At 49.8% G+C, this 23,847-nt stretch overlaps 2 protein-coding genes across 2 annotated transcripts in view; one reads left to right on the top strand and one right to left on the bottom strand.

Annotated features, from left to right (window-relative positions):
* Window positions 1–3,733, top strand: part of CAPN7 (calpain 7) — a 54,639-nt gene extending 50,906 nt beyond the window's left edge. Inside the window, exons 22-23 of the transcript XR_011473688.1 lie at window positions 212–1,760; window positions 2,189–3,733. The gene's annotated coding sequence lies outside the window, so the exon portion shown is untranslated. The remainder of the gene's footprint in view (window positions 1–211; window positions 1,761–2,188) is intronic.
* SH3BP5 (SH3 domain binding protein 5) overlaps window positions 1–23,847 on the bottom strand; it is a 66,725-nt gene that overhangs the window by 12,457 nt on the left and 30,421 nt on the right. The window lies entirely within an intron of this gene.

The raw sequence follows: 23,847 nt of genomic DNA, 5'->3' as shown, positions 1-23,847 counted from the left end.
AAAACACCCAAACTGTGAAGACTTGTTGCTACAAAAAAAGAATAACCATCACCTTCCTAACCATGTGGACTCCGTGATGAAATGACAATGTTTTGGATACACTGGGTTAAACAAAATAAAGTATACTGTTTCTATTTACTTTTTTTTTTTAAACCGGGGATAACAGAAAGTGTGAAATGACATAGTTGACTCTCATTCTGTTTTCTTGTAGACTAGACATGCCTCCTTCAAGAGAGGACCATGTGATCGCCTCGGAAACCAACAACACACCCTCGGGTCCCCACTCTCGCAGGCAGAGCATGGGCACGACATTGCCAAATGCTGCTCCCCCCCCCCGCCGCCCCAGTCAACCAGATCTGCATGTCAGTTACATAACTTCAGGAGATACCCACAGGGCTGTCCCTGGGACTGCGAAGGGGAACAACGGGGTTCCCACAAATCGTCAAAGTTTCTCATGACTTAGAGGAAGTCTTCAGAGACCACAGGCCGAGGACACTTTTCGAGACGGTTACGTGGAGCCCATCAGCCCCAGGCAAGGGTCAGCTTTGTGACCCCCTGGGTGGACACTCCCTCACTCACTGAACACAGACTGGGCGCCACACCTGCCCTTCCAGGCGTTGGCAATGTGGTCAGGGAGCTGACACCCCGCCATAACGAGGTGCCGTGGGACGGAGGGAAACGTGTAGTGAGGGGATGTGAAGGGGAAACTTTCCAGTGGAGGAACCGAGGGGACTTCCTTCAAGGAGGATGGTCCTGAACTAGGACTGAAGATGAGGATGATTTGAAAATGGGGGTGGGGACCGAAGAGGAAACAGAGTGTCTGTAGGAGACTTGACAAAGCAATTTCAGAAAGGAACCAGGAGGGAAGACCCTGAATGAATGCCAAGCTACAGCTTCCACCAGTGGCCCAGAGACCTGCCTGCTGTGGACACCTGTGTGCCCTGGACCACACATCCACGCAGGTGGCCTCAGCCACACGGTGGGGACAAGGGGCCTGCTCTCCACAGAACTGACCAACCCACTGAGGAGTGACAAGACAGGGCGATGTTCTGCAACACAACTCACGGCTCCAGACCCCGTGCCTCCGGGCCCATCCATGGTTCTCCCCAATCAGGGCAGCCCTCCATTCACCCAGATGTGATGGGGGGAAGGGGGGAGCATGGGGACCCATCACTTAAGAGCTGCCCCCACCCTGCACTACCAACTGCCTACAGGCTCAAACCAACACCAGCCACAATGATGCATCCCACAGGATTCTAGCATTTTCTAAGAAGGGATTTGAATGTGTTCTTAAGGAAATTTTAGTATTTCAGTTCATCCCCAGGTCTCCCTGCTTGAATTACGAAACTCTTCTTTCCTCAAGTAAAAAAAGATATGCCCTCGTGGGGACCTTCAGAAGCGTGGCTTGAAGAAGCAGCCCTGTAGGTTGCTTGGTGGAAAAAGAAAAAAAAAAAAGAAGAAGCGTGGCTGCTGTGTCCGGGACAGCACCTCCTCGCCCACTGCCATGCATCTGATGAGCTCAAGTGAGGGAACCAAGTCTCTACAAAGTGGGGCGAGAGGAAGCCCAGCTACAGGGGCCTTGCAGAACATGCTCTTCAAGTTCCTACTGAATTTACGAAGTTTCCAAAGGTTCCTTCCTTCCTGCATGGTGGCGTCAGAATCATGTTGATCTTGTCATATCGTGAATACTACTAATATGAAGGTTCGGTCTGCACTGAACCCACAGACACTCCCCATCACTTACCTACTTATTCATTCAAGTAAGTGTTGGGCATGTGTTCTGCATGACTGTCCATTCTCTCCATCCTCCTTGGTAATAGGAATGTCTCCGGGTGAGGCAGTGTCCCTGCTGAAGACCCATTTCCCAGCTGTCACTCAGCTAGTGCCCCTGTCACTTTTAGCTAATGAGATATAAATGAACGCTGAGTGGGACTTCCAGGAGGGCCCCTTTGTCTCTCCATGTGGGATATGAATACAATGGCTGGTGCTTCAACAGCTATTTTGGACCATGAGGTAACTCTCTTAAGGATGGAAAACAGTAAGGCCTCTGCCCTGGACTGCCTACCTCCTGACTTTTTACATGACAGAAAAAAATAAGTCTCATGCTTAAGCCAGTGTTGTTTGGGGGTTTTCTGTTCTATTCCGCCAAACCTAAACCTAAATGATAACACTTCTTCCCTCTACACAGCTGGGCTGTTCTGCAAACCTGATAGAAGTGACTGCAGCAGCCAGTGCAGACTGGTCAAATCCTGGCCATAGAAACTCAGGCGGCATCCAAGAGTCTAACCGAGGAGGACTCAGCTCCAAGACTGCGTCCCAGGGTCAAAGTGGACACACAGCCTTGACAATCAGAGTCCAACTGAGCAATCCCCCGAAGAGCTGGTTGTCTGGTTCTCCCCATCTTGTGAAAGATGGTGCCCAGAAATCTTTGGCGCAACCAACCAGGTGTTACCTTCCGACTCTAGCAAAGGACCCAGCCCTCGTAGGAATACATTATTTGAATAAGGGCCTCCACACACATGCACAGGCTCCCTGGTAATGAGCCCACTCGCAGCAGAGAAGCCCAGTTAGCAACCTGAAGGGCTGGGGCTCCGCTGAGAACAGTACCAAAGAGGTTGAGCTGTAAGACGCAACCCAGGAAAAATCCTAAATATCCTCATGACTCATGGACACTAATGGCTTTCATGGAAACAGCTCTACGGAGAGAATGTTAAGAGGCTGCCCATGAATGAATTTGATAAGCGACCTTCTTTAGCCACTGGCCCAGGCCAGCTGTGACTGTGAGGCACTCGGAAACACGTGGGTGTTCCATCCAGTGTCGTCAAGGGGGTGGGGGTGGGGGTAAGAGAGGTCTGCCTTTGTCCAGGCTGCCAGATGGGAAAGACTGCGGTCAACGGCCATCTGACTCAACTTCCACTCCAACCCACAATCAGTGTCAGGAAGGAACAAGGGCATCTGGACATTTGCAACAAAGGTTCAACATAGAAGGAAGTTTAATCCCTTCGTTTGTTAAAGAAGGGCCCAGAGAGGCAAGGCAACGTGCTGAATGCCACACAGCTACTTGGGGGCTGGCCAAAGCCAGGGCCCCCGAGCCCCTGACCCCCAGTTGGGCTATTTCCACTCTACCGTGGTGCGGGGCCTGCCGGCCTGGGTCACTCTGGCAATGACATAACCAGGAGACAAGTGGGTTGCTGTGACTCAGGTGGCACTGAGCCTCCTGCGGTGTCACTAGCACACCAGCCAGTTAGCTGCAGAAACGGAAAAGGAGATGGGGTCTTGTCACTTGGCTGCCCAAAGCCCTACCTGAGCTGGGGGCTCCAGGTCCCAGAGAGGCCCCACAAGACGAGACACAGTTAATGCCTGACTACTAACCGACCGTAAAGGTGGACACAGATGATCACAAAGAAAATTACAGCAGCTACTGCTGGAGTATTTATTCTGAGTCAGATCCTGTATCTAAGGTATTCTGAGTACAGTGCCTCGTTTAAATCTCCAAGTTACCCTCTGAGGTCAGTCCAATGATCATCTCTACTTTCTGAAAGGTTAAATGCATTGCCCAAGATCACCCAGCCACCAAAGGTGGGGCCAAGATCCAAACCCTGACCCAGAGCTTCCTGCTAAACTTCTATCAATTACCACCTGCTGGGGCCACAAACTCCTGGCGAAGAGGCACTGGTCAAGCTATGTTCGCTCTCACCTCTTCACCTAACGAAGGCCACACTGGGCGGGGGCGCGGGGGGAGCGGGGAAGGTTGCGGGGGGAGGTTCGCAGGGAGAAAAGAAAAGATGCCACTACCAAGGAGAGCATGGGGTTCTCTCCACAGAGTAGGGTGGACGGAGGGGGCTCCTGTAAGAGCTGAGCTCAGTCCGTCAGGAGCCAGGGAGCGGAGTGGGGTCTAGACCAGGGGTGGGCAAACTTTTTGACTCGAGGGCCACAATGGGTTCTTAAACTGGACCGGAGGGCCGGAACAAAAGCATGGATGGAGTGTTTGTGTGAACTAATATAAATTCAAAGTAAACATCATTACATAAAAGGGTACGGTCTTCTTTTTTTTTTTTTTTTAGTTTTATTCATTTCAAATGGGCCAGATCCGGCCCATGGGCTGTAGTTTGCCCACGGCTGGTCTAGACACTGGTCCTGCGTGCTCTCTGAGCCCAACCTCCCGTCCACCCAGCACTGTTTCCTCATCTGCTTGTGGATCAATGGCCCCCACTCACAGGGGAGTGAGGAGGCTGAATGAGACACAGGGAAGCAGGGGCCACATTCCTCCATCCCATTCAGGGCACAGGCCCAAGGAGAGCTTCCCCACTTGTTGGCACCTGAAACCCAGAGGCATTCTCTGGCTTACTCAGGAAGGAGTGAGCTTAATTTGCATGTACTCCCAGTGCTTGATGGGAACAATTATGGAGCAACAGAGGCTTCCAGAAACCCCTGGACACTAGTGCATGAAATGGAAGATGGGACTACCCGCCTCCCTTGTAAAGAGAACCAGAAAGTCACCAGCCTGGGGTGAAGTGGAAGCTGCCCCGAGTGAGGTCAGCAGTGGCCCTTCCTTCCACTTCCACGCCCACGTCCACGTCCACGTCCACGTGGGCAACGCAGCACTGAGGAAGCACAGGCAGGCCTGGCTCCTCCTGCAGGGGAAGTGCTCTGGCTGGGATGCCCCCCACCAAGGGGACAGGACAAGGTCCCTGCTGCACTGGGCAACCACTGGTGGGAAGCCCCCTATCCTTGCTTTAAAATATACACTCACACTCATTCACACACTCACACACACACACACACACACTCACACTCACACACACACTCACACACACACACTCTCACACACACACACTCACACACACACACACATACACACACACACACTCACACACACACAATCACACACTCACACACAATCACACACACACACTCTCACACACACACACTCATACACACACATACACACACACTCATACACTCACACACATACACACACACTCATACACTCACATGCACACTCACACACACACTCACTCACACACACTCTCACACACACTCACTCACACACAATCACACACACACACACTCACACACACACACACACACACACACAGTTCTGTCCTTGCCTCTTTATGTTGCTGCTGTGAAGAACCCACCCCCAGCTAGAAGCTCATGAAGAAAAGTCCCAGATTCCTTTCCAAGCATCAAAGATCAAAACCCTTGAAAGCACGATCCAAACCCTGCTGGTCTCAGGGAGGAAGGGTGTGTGACATGAACATCAAAGTGGACAGACAGATGCATCTGCTCTCACTGTTACTGGAGCTCATTTTCTGTGCTCAGAACAATCCTAGGGATCGGCACTTGCCAGAGCCTGAGACGTTCAATCCTAGAAACGTCTCATCCTTCCGCTCCCTTTCAAACCGCCCTGTGAGGTTCGCTGAAGGGCGGCCAGAGGCAGGTACCAGCTATTTGCCCTGCGGATGTTTAGGACACAGACATCTTAACCAGAAGCATTTTCTAGAGAGAATTCCCCTGAGCCCATTTAGTTCCGTGATCACTTTTCATGTCCAGGGCTCCTCACTTTTTTCATTTTTAATCAGTCAAAATCATTTCCATTAGCATCTGTTGTCTTCTGTTTCAAATCCATCTGAGCCATTGAATAGTTTTATCCACATCAAACTTTCCTCATTAGAGCTTGTGCCATAGGATTTTTCATTATTGCTATTAAACTCAATTTTCCTGAATCAATTGTTTGTAGATCGAAGAATTTGTTGAACAGATGGGTCGACGATTTTTACTCAGTCTCAAATGTTACCTGTACAGTTTGAGCCATTACCAGTTAACATTAAACTGTACACTATACAACATACTAAGCAATGTAAAATATTAAATAGAAGACCCGTGTATTTCTCCTTAGAGAAATATGACAAAACTCCGAGTGGTTTTAACACATGTAACACGGGGCCTGAAGTTGTTCTAGTGGACAGGCCACAGAGTTCCTTAATGCACTGTAATGTCAGAAGAGCCTCAAGGGATTAAGGCGGCGGGGAATCAAGGTCACGGTCAAATACTTCTACTCTGTCCTGGGGTTGAAGATGAGCTGCTTAAAAACAAAAATTAGTCCCGCTGGCGTGGCTCAGTGGTTGAGCTGTCAACTTAGGAACCCAGAGGTCACAGTTTGATTCCCGGTCAGGACACATGCCTGGGTTTGGGGCTCGATCACCAGTGTGGAGTGTGCAGGAGGCAGCCAATCAGTGATTCTCTCTCATCATTGATGTTTCTATCTCTCTCCCTCTCCCTCTCCCTTCCTCTCTGAAATATAAATATATATATATAGTTATAAATATATATATATATATATATAATTTTTTTTTAATTGGGTGCCAGAGCTGGAAATAGCATTTCCCTCCACCCAGCCACAGCCGCGGAAGCAAGGACCTGATGGCAAAGGTGCTCTCACCTCCTAGTCTCTCCTTCCCTCCAGGGGAGGAGCCAGCTGCCCGGCTGGCCCTCGCCCTGGTCCTGCCTCTGAAGGCACCTGGGGATTGTGAGCAGAGCTGCCAACATTTCCACAGAGATGGCCCCACCAGGACCGTGTGACAAACAGGCCCCCTTGCAAGGACCCCAGCTCTTCACACACCACAGTGCCAACAAGAGAGACCTCCAGTGCTCTGGACAGATGGGCATTGACTGAGCAGGACAACTGGCCACTGTGAGGCAGCACCCTGCATCTGAAGAACCGGGCATATTCCTGGCACCAACAATGACCATTGTCTTGGGTCTATAACCTTGAACAAGTCACTGGACTGCTCAGATCGGAATGCCAAGGCCTCTGTGAACTCCCAGGGAGCCTGCGTTCCAGCTGGAAGACACATCATTACAGCAGGTCCTACCAGGCCACAGCCTAGAATGCAGCGTCCGGCTTCCACCTGTGCAAACGGTCCATCAGCAGGCGAGTTAACCACCGGGCTATTCTGCTTTGCTATCATCTCTATTGTATATGTCTGCAAATTTTCCCTAATTAAAGCTTCCAAAATTCCTTCTTGATGTACTTTTTAAAAAATTTATGGATTAGAGAGAGAGAGAGAGAGAGAGAGAGAGAGAGAGAGAGAAACACTGATTTGTTGTTGTTGTTCCACTTATTCAGACATCCATGGGTTGATTCTTGTATGTATCCTGACCAGGGATTGAACCCACAACCTTGTGGCAGGATGATGCTCTAACCCAGCGGTCGCCAACCTTTCGGACCTCACGGACCAGGTCCGAGGACCACTGGTTGGAGGCCGCTGCTCTAGCCAACTGAGCTACCCAGCCAGTTCATGGACTTCTTAATCAGCTCTCACGTTGCTGTTTCTATGGCACGGCTGCTTCCTTAAACGCGAAACTATGCACTGGGTTGAGCAATAGCATAATGTGAGCGATAAGGGAGGTCTGCACTACTTGTCAACTCAAAATAGACCAGCAGCTTCTAATCAAATGCAATCGTAAGAAAACACATTTTTTAAACAGCTGGAGAAATGTGAAAAAAGACTGGTTACTAGATATTACACAGACTATTAATTTTGTCAGTTGTGGAAATGTGACCTTCTAAAAGGCTCTTATCTGTTAGAGATAAATACTAAAGTGTTTATGGGTGAAGTAATACGATATCAAGGATTAAGAAAAGATAAGAAAAAATAAGAAAAATGAAAAAACAGGGTGAGTGGGTAGATAAAACATGATTGGCAAGATATTAGCAATTGCTGGGCTGGTGATATGCTCACTGATTATTCTACTTTTGTGTGTCCTTGAAACATTCTGTAACAAAAAGTGGTAAGGAAATGGTTTTTTCCAGCCTATGGTTTATGCTATCACCTTTGCTATTTACCTGCCAGAGTCACAAAACTCTCAAGAAAATGCTACTCACTAAAATATTAGGGAATCCAAAGATATCTGTTGAACAATCATATCGTCTAAATAAATAAATAAACAACATACAAATGAACAAATACCTGCAGGACTGCCCACAAAAGGAACTAAACAGTCAAACACTAGCCAAGCGAGAGTCGCCTTTACAAGACTGGCAGGGCCGCCATCCCATCCACATGCAATCTTTAAACAGGACCCATCCAAATTTGGGAGGGGGGGGGGCAACATTGGCCCCCCAACATCCTGCTTGTGGCCAAACCCCTCTGGCTGTCCACAAGCTCTCATCTCTTCTGCTAAGATTTACAGCCCCCAGATCTTCCTCTGTCTCTAGCAGAGACAAGAAAAAAATACACCCACTCACAATGACCAAGCACATTATCACCACGGAGCCCTTTTTTGCTTTTCTTTTCTTTTTTTTAAACAATCTTTATTGTTGAAAGTATTACATATGTCCCCCTTTCCCCCATTGACCCCTTCTAGCCCACTCCTGCCTGCCCCCCATCTCCCCCCCACCCCCACCCCACGCCTTCACCACCCTATGGTCTGTGTCCTTGGGTTATGCGTACATGCATACAAGGTCTTTGATTGATCTCATGCCACCCACCCTCCCCTGCCTTCCTTCTCCACCCCTCACCACAGAGCACTTTCAAAGGAGGGCAGACACCAAACTGTAGGCCCTGCCCCTCCCCTGCACTAAACTTCTATAGAAGGGAGGGAGGGAGGGAGGGAGGGAGGGGGAAGGGAGGGAGGGAGGATGAGGGGAACTGGGGCAGGGGTGCCCATTAAATCCCTACTGAGCGCCAGGTATTCACCTATGAAATCTAGCCGAGAGCCCTGCTGGCAAGTACTGCTGTGCCCCTTTAACACCCAAAGAAACTGAGGTTAAGAAACTAGTACAAGGTCCCAAGGCCAGAAGGAAAGGAGACCGAGACTCAAAGCCAGACCCCATGACTCCTGGAGAGGAAAAGCACCAACCAGGACCCTCATTATTCCACTTCTCCAAGGTGACACGTAAAGAGTAAGCCTCCAATCCCGGTGAGAACCACAGGACCACTGGGCACCCACAGCACCATCCGCACGCCCCCTCTGCCAGGACCTCTGGCCAAGATGTTCTTCCTGAAAAGCATCCAGAGGCTTGACAAGCCCTGCCCAACCTCTCCGCACCCCGCAGCGCTGGACCAAGGAGCAAATGGGCTCTAAGGAAACTGCGACCGGCTTTCCCAGCATCAGTTCTTACCTGGACTGTTTTAAAAGCTTTCTAACTGCCTCTCAGCTTCCAATCCCACAGGCCCAACTTCAACTCCACTGGCACCCATTCCGCTTCACACGATTGCATTTGGGACACCTGGTAATCTTTCTAAAGTGCGTCTCTGAGGATGTCACTCCCGTGCCTAACACTTCCCCGACGCCCAACAAACCTACAGCACAGCCTGGGTTCGCACTTACGAGTACCATCCACCCAGTGAGACCCAACCACTCACCGTTTCTTCAGCATTCCTCCCTCTTGTGAGTGCCATTCCCTCTACCAGCAACACACACCCTTCCTCCTCTCCACCTAGCGAACTCCTCCTCATCCTTGCAGACCCATCTCAAACACCCCATCTTTGGTGAATTCTTTTTCTACGGCAGCATGCTGGACTCATTTGCTGAACAATCATATCTTCTTCCTTATGACACGTCAATGGTCAAAAAAAAAAAAAAAAAGTTCTGGCCATCCCTCAGCCTCTTCGGTGTGAAAAGTCCTGTTCTTCTGAAACTTACAGGTTTTCCCCTTTTCTGAACTTCCAGCGATCCGTTTCCCAGCACCTGACAGAGACCTCATTCAGAGACCGCGTCACACTGCCCAGCCGTGGTTGAGCACATGAGAGTTTGCAGAACGAAAGCTTCTTGAGGACAGGAACTGTGGTTTACCCTTGACCACCCACACGCCCAGCCGTGATGAGCACATGTCCCATCCCCAAGCCACTCTCCCGGGAACTGTTATCCTCTCCATCCCCGGCTCTATGGGCCGTTTTGCTGAGGAAGGCCCTGCTCATGCTCCTCTGACATAGGAGGACTAATTAAGGGTCTGTGGTTGGCTGGGCCACGAGCCAGCCACCATTCCCCAAACAATAATGGCCTCCACTCCTTCAAATCCCATGCAGAGCAGTAAGAACCTAATCTAAGGATATGGGGACAACCAGCGTCAGAGCGAGACAGCATTCAGCATGTCACGGGGAGGCTAGCTCTGGATTCAGAGAAAGGGGGCAGCCAGACCATCCATCCGTCCTTGCCACCTGTGTTTGACACACCATGTGCCAAACTTTCACGGGCTAACCCATGCTCTGCTGGTCTCCATTTGGAAACTGGATTTTTAAAATGGGTTCAAAGTCCTTGACATTCCTCATGCCCCGGAGACAAGAAATACTCAGGAGAAATGATGGGAGTATCCACCCGTGGCCCCTTCCCTCCCAGGCTGGGACCCACAAAAGGCGCTTCTCACTCGGAGAGCTTCCTTCAATAGGCCAGGACCGGTCTGCCGCCAGCCAGCACCTCGCACAACTGCTTGGCTCCACTCCCAAGACGCTGCCATTAACAGAGGCCGAGCGCACACCCAGTCTAGACAGAGTGACTTTAGCTGACGCTACCTCGCTCTGCAGCTTGGAGTGGAGGGTTGGGAAGGGGGCTCTCAAGGCTTTCTACCTGGGAGAGACCCACAAAAGAGACGCGAAATCAGGAAGGAGAAGGAACTCAACCCCAGAGCCACAAACACGTGCTAGATGGCAAGAAACAGCTGGTCAGTCCCCCCGGCCCAGGGCCCTCTAAGTTGGTGCTACAGCAAAAGGCCCAGCACCCACAGCCTCTCCTTCCTGCAAAATGCAGGGAGTTTCCTTAAAGCGGCATCACTCCGAGCGACCCTGGGAGCCTTGCAGGAGCAGGGACCGTGCTACTGAAATTTTTATTCCCAAAACCTCCCCTGGTGGCCTGTACACTGCAGAGGTCCAAGAAATATGTGTTTAATTAAGAGACAGCTAGACTGCAAATGGTACGCCACAAACAACTCCCTGTGGTCGATCATTTCAATGCACTTTGCTAATTTTTTCTTCTGTGGCTCACAGAATCAGATAAATCTCTCTCCGGGAGCATTTATCCTTGCAAATGCCCATTTATAGTGTGAAAACTCACCTGAATGACGCCTTAATTGTATACACTAGATGGTGCGGTGTGAGTGCCACTCTTTCCAGATCGGAATAATCCCCCCTTCCGCTCTCCCTCACACACTCCCTCCCCCTCCCCCCCCATCCCCAAGATGAATGATACATAACCCAGGTCCCAGTGGGTCTTTGGGAAATTCGTTCCTGGATAAAATTCCACCCTCTCTGAGTTCACGGGACCAAGTACTTATTTCAGTAGTTTGCCATGTTATAAGAGAGTGTAAGTGGAAAAACACTTTGACACCTGCCCAGCATATGAGCATGTTGATGACACGTCTCTTGAATTATTGTACTATTCACTCGGTCTCCTCAACAAGATAGCAAACTCTACGAAGGCAGTGACCATGTTTTGTACACTGTGAGCCTCCACCACCATGGTGGGGAGGAACCTGCACGTGGAAACATGTTATTCCAAGCCCTTCATCAGCCAGGGACCTGGCTGCCCCTCCCCGGCTTCCCCAGGTTTCGGGCTTGCCTGGGCCATTCGCCGCCTGGCTCACTGAAGCACAGCCAAAGGAGTGACTGATTCACTGAGATGTCAACCCCCCTCCTCCAACCCAGCTTTGGCCTCTAGGTCAACCCACCTTAATTTTAACTGCCACCTGCAAGAAGATCTCCAAAGAATTCCAAGGTCAGGGGGACGCAGATGCAAAAGAAGGCTCAATATAAGTAAGAGTTGGCACAGCACACCTCGCTGCCCGGCACAGTAGATGAAAAAGCTGAGGGATCCATCACAATGCAAGTGCAAAGACGTCAAACAAGGCTGGAGCCAGCAGACCCTGGCCTAAGAGTGACAGGGCCCAAGCGCGCACACGCCCAGGCCCCTCCGTCCACTGGAGCCGGCGCCATGTCAAGCTACCCAGGGGTCTCTGAAAAAGACAGGAATGGCCATGTGACAGAGCCAGGGCAGCAGCTGGGCTCCCAGCCTAGAGAGGCAAAGTTGGCGCTAGCTGGCCTGGCAAGGGCTCTTCATGTGAGCCAGGGCTTTTGGCAAATCCCCTCCTTCCCACCTGGTATTGCCACGCAAAGTAGGTCTGAGGACTTGGGCCTCTCCCAGCTCTAGGGGACCAGGAACAAATTGCAGCCAATGGAAGGAACGAAGAAAAGGAAAGGATTAGACCAGCCCCATCGCAAGCCTATGTATAACCCTCCCAATTCCAGGCATGCCTCCTTTCCCCAAGCATTCGTTTCCCTTTTACCACACACCATGCATGTGAAGATCTGCAAAGGATCAGAGGCCATTTCTGCCCTCAGGAGCTCAGACTCCACAGGTGGGTTCCTTCACCCCAGGCGGCCCCAGGCGTAGAGGTTAGAACATAGACTCGGGGCTGCCTGGGTCGAATCCTGGGCAGGCCACTCAGTAGCAGGGTGACCCAAGCACCTTATTTCACTTCTCTGTGCTTCAGTTTCCTCATCTGCAAAATGAAGAGAATAGCAGGCGCTACCTCATGGGGTTGCTTTGAGAAGTTAACAAGGTCAAGGGCTAATACAGGCCTACGGTACACAGAATAAAAGTGTCAGCTGTCATATAAGCAAGCATTATGCAGTGTTAGCTCATGGTTATTAAGCCACAGGACATGGGTGACTTTTAAGGGAAGCTGATGAGTACCCTAAAATCGTGATTATAATTTACGCACCCGTGTGCACACACGCGTGTTTTCAGAGATGATATCCATACTTCCGTCAAATTCTCCAAGAAGCAAAGCTAAAGACAGACTTAGCGAGGGAAGGGCAATGCCGAGTCTGTAGATGTTACGCCGACCTGCGTCTTCACTTTAATCAGCCAAGGGCCGAAGCTAAGTAGTGCCGTCCAACAGAACTTTCTGCAATAATGGAAACATTCTCTATGTGTGCTGTCCCAAAATAGTAGCCATCAGCCACGTGTGGCTACTGAGCATTTAAAATGTGGCTGGTGACACTGAACTTTTCGTTTTACTTCATTGTATTAATTTATAGTTAAGCAGTCACATGTGGCTGGTGGCTACAGTTCTGAACATCACAGAATTAGTCAGTCTGGGAGGAAAACATCACGAAAAGAACAGAATATTCAGTGATGCAGAACGTTCCGCGATGTACTCAGAAGTGAGTGCAACAGCAAGATGCACCCGGCAGATCTGAGTACTGTGGGGGCGGATGGGAGGGTGCACACCGGGGCGATCACGGAGGCGTGCAGGTGCCAAAGGATGAGAGGGGCTGGCCAGGCTGTGCTTGACACTAGAGACAGAAGAAGTGCTGTAGTCGTCGGGGTTCTTCAGAGAAACAGAACCAACGGGATGCACATATATACAGAGATTTCGTTTAAGAAATCAGCTCATGTGATTATTGAGGTTGGCAAGTCCAAAATCTGAACAGGGAGTGGTCAGCAGGCTAGAGACCCAGAGGAGAGTCGATGCTGCAGTTCAAGTCCAAAGGCTGTCTAGGGCAGCATTCCCTCTTACTCAGGGCAGGGCAGTCTTTTGATCTATTCAGGCCTTTAAATGATTGGATCAGACCCACTCACACTATGGAGGGCAATCTGCTTTACTCAAAACCACCAGTTTAAATGCAAATCTCATCCAGTAAACACCCTCAAAGAAACATTCAGAATAATGTTTGACTACATACCTGTGGCCCAACCAAGTTGACCAATAAAATTAGTCACATGCAATAAAGTTTCTGAGCAAGACTATCAGTAGAATGACTTCGGCAAGATTCGGCTGGGGGGCGTGAGGGATAGGGAGGGGGCACGAGAAAACAGGAATACCAATTGAAAGCCTATTTCAATAGTCCGGGCAAGACATGAGGGCTTGCACCAAAGAAGTGGCGATGGGAAATGAGTCATTTTCTTAGCATTTATTAAAAGAAAGCAGGAATGGATTCTGTGACAAAACACACACACACACACACCTTTGTGGGAAGCTAGCATTTCCTTAGTTCTCCAGCACAATATAAGGGAAAGGAAGTTTCCACACCCCATAAAAAAGGAGGAGGTAATGTAGCAGGCAGATATGGGGTTACTGTGCTTGTCTACTCCAGGAAGTCCTCGTATGCCTGCTCTGTGGGGCACAAATGCCCGCCTCTCTCCAACCCAGAGCCTTTCTAGAAGACAGAGGCCACACTACAGATGTGGCAGAGTTGTTTCGCTGACTCCCCATATCCATTCTCCCCTTCAGCCTTAGAAACAATTCTGCTGGCTAAAAAAAAACCAAAAAAAAACCCCAACAACAATAAGCTGCACTGGCCGGTGTTGCTAAGTAGTTAGAGCATTGCCCATGCACCAAAGGATTGTGGGTTCAATTCCCAGTCAAGGGCACATACCTGGATTGCAGGTTTGGGGCACATTCAGGGAGGCAACCAATCGATGTCTCTCTCTCACATTGGTGTTTCCCTCTCTCTCTCTCCCTGCCCTCTTCCTTCCTTCCACTCTCTAAAAGTCAATAGAAAAAATATCCTTGGGTGAGGATGAAAAAAAAATACTAAAAAAAATCTTTAAGCCAAGCCTCCCTTGTAGTTATCCATGACTATGTGACTAGATTCTGGCAATGAAACAAGCAGGGACTTCCACAGACTCTTTAACATAGAAGAAGCATATGCCCCTGCCCCTTCCTTCCTCTTTTCCTGAAATACAGATGTGATGGCAGGAGCTCCTGGAGCTCTCGGACCATGAGGTAACTTTGAGGAGGGGACTCACATACTAAGATGAAGAAGTAATAAGCCACGGGGTCTCAGATGACCATGGAGTCACAGCACCAACCTAGACTGCCTAATTCAGGTCTTTTTTTTTTTAGGTGAGAGGAGGTAGCCTTATGTGTTTAGACCACTGTTTTTGAGTCCTCTGTTACTTGCAACCAAATGCAATTCCTAGTGGATACAAGATGAAACCACTCTTTTGTGCACAAGGCAATGTGAATTTCAGGCTGTTAAGCTTCATCTGTATAGTTTCTTATGGTCTTGGGTGTTGGGACGGGGAACATATATAAACTAGCATAGTGCCTTATACCTCACTAGTGGCCCGGTGCATGAATTCGTGCACATGGAAAGGAAATTAATTAGAAGAAATATTTTAATATTGCTCTTCACCCTTTCTCTATACTAGAAGTGCCAATAGTTGGTCTTCAGATACATTCTGTCAATGACACCGGCTTCTTTTGACTTGAGAGGTATGTTGTGCCAATAGTTGGTCTTCAGACATATTCTGTCGATGACGCACTTTCTTTCAGCTTCAGAATGTCAACAAAAACAAACAAATTCATGATTGGCAATGACAGATCGAAACACACTTGTGCAATTGGCCCCCTGAGAGCTTTATATGTATTGCACATGCGCGAGTCAACATTTATTTTTAAATTATCAGTGCCTGTCATGTGTACCAGCCGGTCGGCCGGTCAGTCGGTCGGTCAGTCACTTAGCCTTTTATATATGTAGATGATTTCCTTCCAACAGCTGCTCGCTGAAGAGCCCACTACAGATGCCCTCGCCCACCCAGGTGGAGTGCCCAGGTCAGGGTGGAAACAGACCTCCTGTTATTCTGGTATAAAGAGAATCTTCACTCAGATGGCCTGAGCCTGAGATTAACAGACTTAAATTCAAAGAATGGGACAATCTTAGAAGAGCTCAGGACACCACGATTGTTAGAAATAGCAAAGGCCCAACACCTCTGCAGGATGGTGCTTTGCCAAAGGGATGGGGAATGCACCTGAGGGTGGATACAAATTGATGAATACATGGTATCTCTTCCTTACTTCATTTAAACCATCTCTTCAAAGGGAGGCTTCCTAAACAAAGCCCACAGGTGCCCATACTGAAGCAAAGAAATGCTCTTTCCTCTAGGAGAATGTACGTTCTCCAGTGCCTACAAAAGTTTCAAATGGAAAGAATGAATAAACAAAGCAGCCCAGGATCACATTAACTCAGAAAGGCACTCCAGATTGGGGTTAGAGGAGAAAGCTGGAAGGAGGCAGACGCCAGGCAATGTCTGCACAAGTCAGTGGAAAAACAGCTGAGGAACCCACATTCCGGAATTTCCTGAGAAGAGGCCCAGTTGACGTGTCCTCCCATGGAACCCTCCAGAATTCTGTCTGGAGCTGACCTGCTCTCAGCAATCAAGCTCTTGAGGGTTAGAGAGGAACAGACTCAGCCGCTGAGCTTAGAAACCCCGTTTCTTCCTAGGAAAGCCAGGCTTAGGAGTACCTAGAACAGGTGTGTGAGCATATTGAGTGCTTTTTGGTTGTACTGAACACCCCCACGGATGCCCTCACTTGTACTTGCCCAAGGCTACGGCTGAAGAATGGTAATGTGGGGACCAGAACCCTCCACAGCCCCACAGGCTATGAATTCAGAATCCCTGAGAAGGGGCAGCTGGGTCCAAAACTACCTTCTCCATCTGGCTGATGACTCAACACCCCAACTTCTCTCCTTTGTGGCACATAAAAATACGGGACTCCCAGTTAAATCTGACTTTCGGGTAAATAACATATTTGTTTTACTTAAGTATGTCCCTACTCTTGCATGAAACGGAGTTATACTTTAAAACATGATCTGAAATTCACGTTCAACTGGATGGCCGGCACTCTGTCTGCTGACCCCACCTTTGGCTTAAACTCCACAAGAACATTCTACTGCACAGAAATGAAGCTCTGTCTCTGGCCTGGACTTCTAGGTATTGCCCTCTTGGTGCCATGGGTGTGGTTCCTTCACACACCTGTCAAGAGCTGGACATGAGCCCTAGCCAGTTTGGCTCAGTGGACAGAGTGTCGGCCTGCGGACTGAAGGGTCCCAGGTTCGATTCCAGTCAGGGCACATGCCCAGGTTGCAGGCTTGTTCCCCAGTAGGGGGCATTCAGGAGGCAGCCAATCAATGATTCTCTCTCATCATTGATGTTTCTATCTCTTTCTCCTTCTCCCTTCCTCTCTGAAATCAATAAAAAACATATTTTTTTAAAAAAAAAAAAGAAAGAGCTGGACATGAGCATCAGGATGGAAACAGCAGATGGCAAACCATGGGAATGTTTGTTTTTTGGGTTTTTGTCGTTTTGTTTTGTTTTTTAGCAGAACCAGAGTTTACTGAGAGCATCCGTGCGAATTAAAGTCTATCAGTCCACGCGTAGGTCCCACATGACCAGAAGCCACGTGGGCGCAGGGACGTGCTCTCTGGTCAGGAACCCGTTGCGTGCTGGGGAGAAGGGCGTAGAGCCATGGGAATGTTTTTAAAGCCTAAGTACTTGAACATCCAGAGTAAACCTCTGATCACAACTGTCAGCTACTCCTCAGAGTAAACAAGTCCATCGGATCTTAAGGGTAAATTTTCATAGAAGGGAGGGGGGGTCAGAATATGAAGTCACATGGGGAGGGATGGGAGGTGGGAGGGGAAAAGAAAGAAGGAAAGCAGGGAGGGCGGGGCAGAGGGGATCCCCAAGGTGAGGAAAGGGAACGGAAAGTAAACCGAAAGTGCCCCGGAGAAATCTCACCATTGGGCCAGGGCCCAAACCTTGCTGCCTGGCGACATAAAACGCCTATCCGTGTTGACAAAACTGGTAGCCACATCCATCCCCTACTCTGATTTTCTTATCCCAAAAGTCAGTCACCCCTCCCCTCCTTTCCAGGGGGTGCCCGTGGTTTACAACGTGGGGAGGAAGGAAGGGGTGATCTATGTCAACGCAATAATCTCCCTGAAGGCAGATGGCAGGGAGGGGAGGAAGCAAGAAACAACCTTGTCCAGCTCGGCCTCTAACTGCTAAACTGCGGTGACAAACCCCATCTGTTAGCTTCGGGCAGCATGTCGCCCACCAAGCGGCACTTCCTGGGAGTCAGCGGTGCCTCCGTGAAAAGCAAAGGGGACAGGGAGAGGGGAACCGTCCCTGACAAAGCTCCCAACCGACAAGGTCATGGTGGGCAGCATGCTTACTACTGCCTGGGTGAGACCCTGCATGTGAGCAGTGCCCCATTCCTGGCCTTCTGCCACCTGCCAGTCAGGTAAGGTGCCGGGGCCAGCTTGACAGGGTTGAGCCGGGCTGAGGCAGGGAGGTGGGAATTGAGAAAAGAAAGAAAGACAGGAAAGCGGGATCGGGAGGACCCCAGTTCTCTTGATGAATTGAAGTGAGTTTATTAGCCATATAATTTTATTTATATATAATATATTGAATAGGAGGTTTGTCAAGAGGAATGTATTCTTTGTTTTTTTTAATTTCTAAGGGAGGGATATAGCAGAAGGACAAGTTTTTAGTACAGCATATCTTAGTAAATAGTTATAGACTTCTTGGTAAGCTATGAAAGGCTGTTTTCATTTTACAAATGTTGCTCTTATTCTACTGATAAACGCCATCCAAACAAGTCTGGGAAAACTGTGTGGGTAAGGGTCCCAGTCTTGCTAGCCCCTACAGGTGCAAGGACCTTGCCAGCTTACATCTGGCCCCCAACAGTAAGGGTCCAATGCAAGGGGCCCACAGAACCACCAGGAGAGGAAACCTCAAGATCAACAAGGCTCCCTGCTCCCGCTGCAGCAGAGGACTCGGAGGCAGAGCCGGACAAGCAGGAGCTGAGTGACTCCAAAGAGGGTGGGGGAAGGGGTGTCCTTCCGACTGAAGCCTCAAGACCTACTCTAGCCAGCAACCTGGGTCAGAAGCTCCCCTCTCCACGCAGATTCAAGATTCTAGGCTTCCACACTGCGGCGGCTCCTTCCCCCCAATCTCCAACCAAGACTGCAGGCAGGATGCATGCAGCCCTGCAGGCGAGGGAGAGTTCATGGCCGTCTCCCTTCTTGCTGTAAATCACTAGGATCTCTGCTCTGCGACAGGCGCCCCGTCACTCCGCTGCTTGCCCTTGCCGTGGGCAGCCGGGATGACGCAGTTCCCAGGAACCGGCCGGTGGCCACCCAGCGGGAATACGATCGGGGCCCCCAGGATGGACGTCACTGACCCAACCTCCTGACCCAAGTCCCACGGCGGCGAGAGCTGCCACCCAGGCAGGAAAGCGGCTCAGCAGAAGTCAAAGTGACCAGGAAGAAGGGAGGCAGGACGGAGCTGCACTGGTCCCAGAACAAGACGACATAGGGCCATGAGGGGGAGAAGTCTGAAAGGGCCCCCAATTACTTAGAGCAAGAGCCTCCCAGTTCCCCAGGGCAGGAAAGGCAGGGAACTAAGTGCACAGAGGAGCTCAAAATCTTCCTTTAGCCCAACCAGTCAACTGTTTCTCCTACGATGTGTCAGAGGGTAGGGCAGGCTTTGCAACAGTCACTATGTGCCTCCTACGTGCCAGGCACCAGGCAGCAGCCAGAACCAGGCAGATGCAGGTTCAAACCCTCGCTCCTCTCCTCACGAGGTCTGTGATGGGGACTCGCTACTTTACCTCCCGAGCCTCAGTTACTATCCCCGCCTCCGTATGACGACGGTAATGCCACCTTGCCCTGCTGCTGTGAGGACTAGATGAGATAATGCACACAAGGGACCTACTACTGCTGACCTGGGCACCTAGTAGGTCCTCAATAAATGAGGATGTGGGGAGCCCCCTGAATAACTCAACTTCTCTAAACCTCAGTTTCCTCTTCCGCAAAAAAAAAAAAAAAAAAAAGGTGCCTCTTTCATGCACTAAAGCACTTAGAAAAGTGCATGGTATACAACGAGTGTTAAAATGACTCCTTTTCCTCCTCCCTCCGTCCTTAATCTCTGACTCGGGTCCCTCCACACTCTCCTCCGTACCCTTCACTCCCAGCTCCCCACCTCCAGCCGCCCTGAAATTCCCACTGAGGAACCCCGTCACACGTTCAACACTCAGGAGAGCCGACTCACCACCCTCTCCCAAAGCCAGATCCCCAGCCCCTCAGTTTCCTACTGGCTGCTCAGGCTCTTCAAGTCCAAGCCTCGGGGTTCCCTCTGAGCCTTTCTCCGCGGCTGGCTAACCAGTAAGTGTGCCAGTCTCACAGTCTCTCGGATGAGGCCGCACCCCAGAGAGGTGTGTGTACAGGCCTGACTTCTTAGCCCGGGAGGCTGAGGCAGATGCAACCAGAAGGGCCCAAGTAACAGTCTCTGGGCTCAGGACTAGTTTCCTCATCTGTAACGTGGGGACAAAAGGGGAAGATAAATGGCAGCCCCTACACAGAGCAGTACCCATGCTGCCTAACACACAGATCTCAAAAGATGGGGCCAGATTAAGGTAAGGACAGGACACTGGTCGTCAAAGCCCAATCAACCTGACAAACACAACATGAGCCCCATGTGCCAGAGCCCACCGTAGCTGCTCTGCAGCTTCTCCACCCAGTCTGGAGGCCGGGCGGGGCTGCCAGGTGCTCCCGCAATTGGCCACAGACCACACCGTTCCTTCCCTAGCTGGTCCCCCAGCCCGGCTCCCTTCCCACAGTCCTGGTTACCTTCATGCTGTCTTCTCCCTCCCATCTCAGCCCTGTCCTGTGTACCCAGACTCTCTCCGTGCTTTGGGGCTCAGGCGTGCTGCTCTTCCCCAAGCTTCACACACACACACACACACACACACACACACACACACACACACAGTGACCTCGCTCCACTGGCTTCTTCCACGTGCCATCAACCATGCCATGTGGCCCAGTGCTCTAACAAATGAGCTCGCTGGGCTCATTACTTGGTGAATACAATTGGTCAGTCCTCATTACTCATGCATTCCATATCTGCTATTTTGTCTACTTGTTAAAATGTATCTGTCAACTCAAAATCAATATTTATGGTGCATTCTGGGCCATTTCTGGACCCACTCAGAGGAGCGAACACCTTGAGTCACTCAACGTGCACACTCCCAGCTGAGGTCTCCCGAGGTGGCACTGCCTTCTCCCTCCAGCTCTCACACTCAGCAAACAACTGTCCATCTCACAGGCTAGCTAGGGCCATGTTTTCCCCATTTTTGTTGGTGATCAGATATTTAAATTGGCCCCCAAGCCTAGTGCTGAAGTGCTGTGCTGTCCAGTGTTCCTCAGCCCGAGAAGGCTGTGATGCCCCTTACAGAGAAAACACTCCTTTCAGATAAACTTCATTCAGACATGAGTCACGGTGCTGCTGGCCATGAATTCGATGTTCATGAGGCAACAATAGGGTACATCCAGGAAAGGGGAGAGGAAATTTGCAGATCCTCACTGGAGGCCACCCCAGTTCGTGTAAAAATGAAGTCTATAGCACATGCTGAAACCTTGGAAACGTGGCTAAATCTGTGGACTCCATTTGACATCAACACCGGAGAGGTCATGACCAATTAAAAATGCATGGTAGGCAAGTCTGTGAGAGGCTGAAAGCCAAAGAAATTTATGAGCATGTCGCCCGGGGTCAGGAAAATGTTCAACCCTTCTTGGCTAATGTTTTATTATAAAGAACCTGGGCCTCTCATTCCCCACTTACGGAGGGTCTTCTGCAAACACAACCAATGTCTAGAATTTCCCAGCACAGGAGGATGCTGCACTCCGTTCCTCTGTGGTTAACATAGGAATTCGGGGGACTACTTGATGCACGTAACCTAACCCATGTCACGGGAAGCACGACTCCCCATCCATTTGGGGGCCTCGCCACATTATCTGTTTGGGCTTAGAGCTTTAGATCCGTCAAAAAGTAAGTCAGCTATTTCCTCAGCATCAGTTTTTGATCCTCTGGCACGTTTTATCCTCACGAGGACTAACTCCGTATGGACGCAACCTGCCTGGGACCACCTTCTGTCCCCTGTCTCTCTATCTTCCCTATCCTCTCCCAGCTGCACAGGTTTGTTTCTTCTTCCCAGGGGTATTTACTGTGTTTTTTGTTTGTTTGTTTTTAAGGCAGCAGATCCACCAGGGAGACATAATACCTGACAGGAAACACATCTGGAATAATAATAACTTACATTCTTTTCCTTTGATCCCAATGTTTCACATGTATTAATTTAATACAACGGTAAGTTGTAAAAATGGCTATAATACTTTGCAGGCAGAGCTTATGGTTTCCCACCTTTTTTAATTTTATTTTTTTAATTGATTTCAGAGAGGAAGGGAGAGAGAGAGAGAGATAGAAGCATCAATGATAAGAGAGAATCACTGATTGGCTGCCTCCTGCACACCCCACACTGGGGATCAAACCCACAACCCAGGCATATGCCCAGACCAGGAATTGAACCATGGCTTCTTGGTTCATAGGTCGACACTCAACCACTGAGCCACGCCAGCTGGGCTGTTTCCCACCTCTTGACTTTGGACTGGCCGTGTGCCTTACTCCTCCCAATGGGACAAATGGGATGCAAGCAGCGGCCTGGAATCCCCGCAGGAAGAAGGCCCCCTGGCCTGTGAGATGAGACACATGTGGTCCTGTCACCCCTGACGCCTCAGCTCACAACCAACCAACTGCTTGATGGATAAAACCATCCAAGATCAGCCAGCCTCCAGCCAACCCACCAAGTGACTGTAGATGCAGGAGCTCAGCTAGTCACGTGTGAAATCAGGAAAACTGCCCAGCAAAATCATGAGCTAATTAAGTGCTGTAAACCCCTAAGTGTGAAGTGGTTTGTTCCATAGCAAAAGCTAGAACTGACACACAACTCCATTTTATAGATGAAGAAACTGAGGCACAGAGATTAAGCAACCTGCTGAGGTCCCACCGCTATTAAGTGGTGAATTAGAATTCAAAGGCAGGCAGGCAGTCTGGCTCCAGGGGCTAAGTTTTGCTGATTGCCCCACAGCTAAGTCATTCTACAAGTTTCAATGTTCCCCCACTCACTTCCCCAAAGAAAGTCAGGATGGGACATGAACGTGCATGGCCCGTAAACCCCAAACAGGCAACTTTCAGCACCGAATAACCCTCTGCTGCTCTCCAGATTGGCAACGCACTTCTCACAGCTCCAACCAGTTAAAAATAACAAGAGCTGCCCCAATGTCATTTAAAGATGAGTGAGGAAGGCCCTGGCTGAGTAGCTCAGCTCGTCAGAGCATCGTTCCAATATGCCAAGGTCGCAGGTTCGATCCCCAGTCAGGGCACATACAAGAAATAACCAATGAACTAATAAATAAGTGGAACAACAATCAATCCCTCTCTCTCCCCCCGCCCCTTCCTCTCTCTCTCTAAAATAAATAAATAAATAAAAAGTTTAAAGATGAGTGAGTAAACAAAATGTGGCCCACATATACAGTGGAATACTATTCAGCCTGAAAAAGAAATGAAAATCTAACATGTGCTACGATACGGGTAAACCTTGAGGACATGATGCTAAGTGCGATGAGCCAGTCACGAGAAGACAAATAGTGCAGGATCCCACGTACATGGGTGCCTGAAGTAGTCAGGCTCATAGAGCCGGAAAGCAGAATGGTGGCTGCCAAGGGCTGAGGGAAAGGAGAAATGGTAAGTCACTATTTCATGAGTACCGCGTTTCAGTTTGGGAAAATGAAAAAGTTCTGGAGATGGACGGCGGTGAGGGTTACACAGCCATATGAATGTCCTTCGTGCTACTGCACTGTACACTGAAAAGAGGTAAATCTCACATATCGTTGACCACAATCTTTTGTAAAGGAAAACAGTTACAAGGGTTGGGACTGGCAGGGATAAAATGCAAGCCCAGGGCCACTGTTCGACCAGACAGAACCCAGGGAGCAAAATAAGCAAGAAACACTCCACTGTTCAGGTTTCCCAAGTCCCACGGCTCCACCCCCTCGTCACAATGTCCCCGGCCACACACTGAAGGCCAGATGGGCCAGCAGATACGGCAAAGCCACCTTAAAAACAAGCTCCGGCTCAAGGAAAAAACCCTCAGAGAAATCAAAGCCAGCTCCCTGCCCCCAGCTCAGCCCAGAAAAGAAAGAGCAGACATCT

Source organism: Myotis yumanensis, unplaced genomic scaffold (assembly GCF_028538775.1).
Source record: "Myotis yumanensis isolate MYYU_CA2020_CCGP unplaced genomic scaffold, mMyoYum1.0.hap1 SCAF_14, whole genome shotgun sequence".
Taxonomy (NCBI): Eukaryota; Metazoa; Chordata; class Mammalia; order Chiroptera; family Vespertilionidae; genus Myotis; species Myotis yumanensis.
Note: the sequence above shows the minus strand (reverse complement) of the source record. Positions and strands in the feature narration are given on the sequence as shown.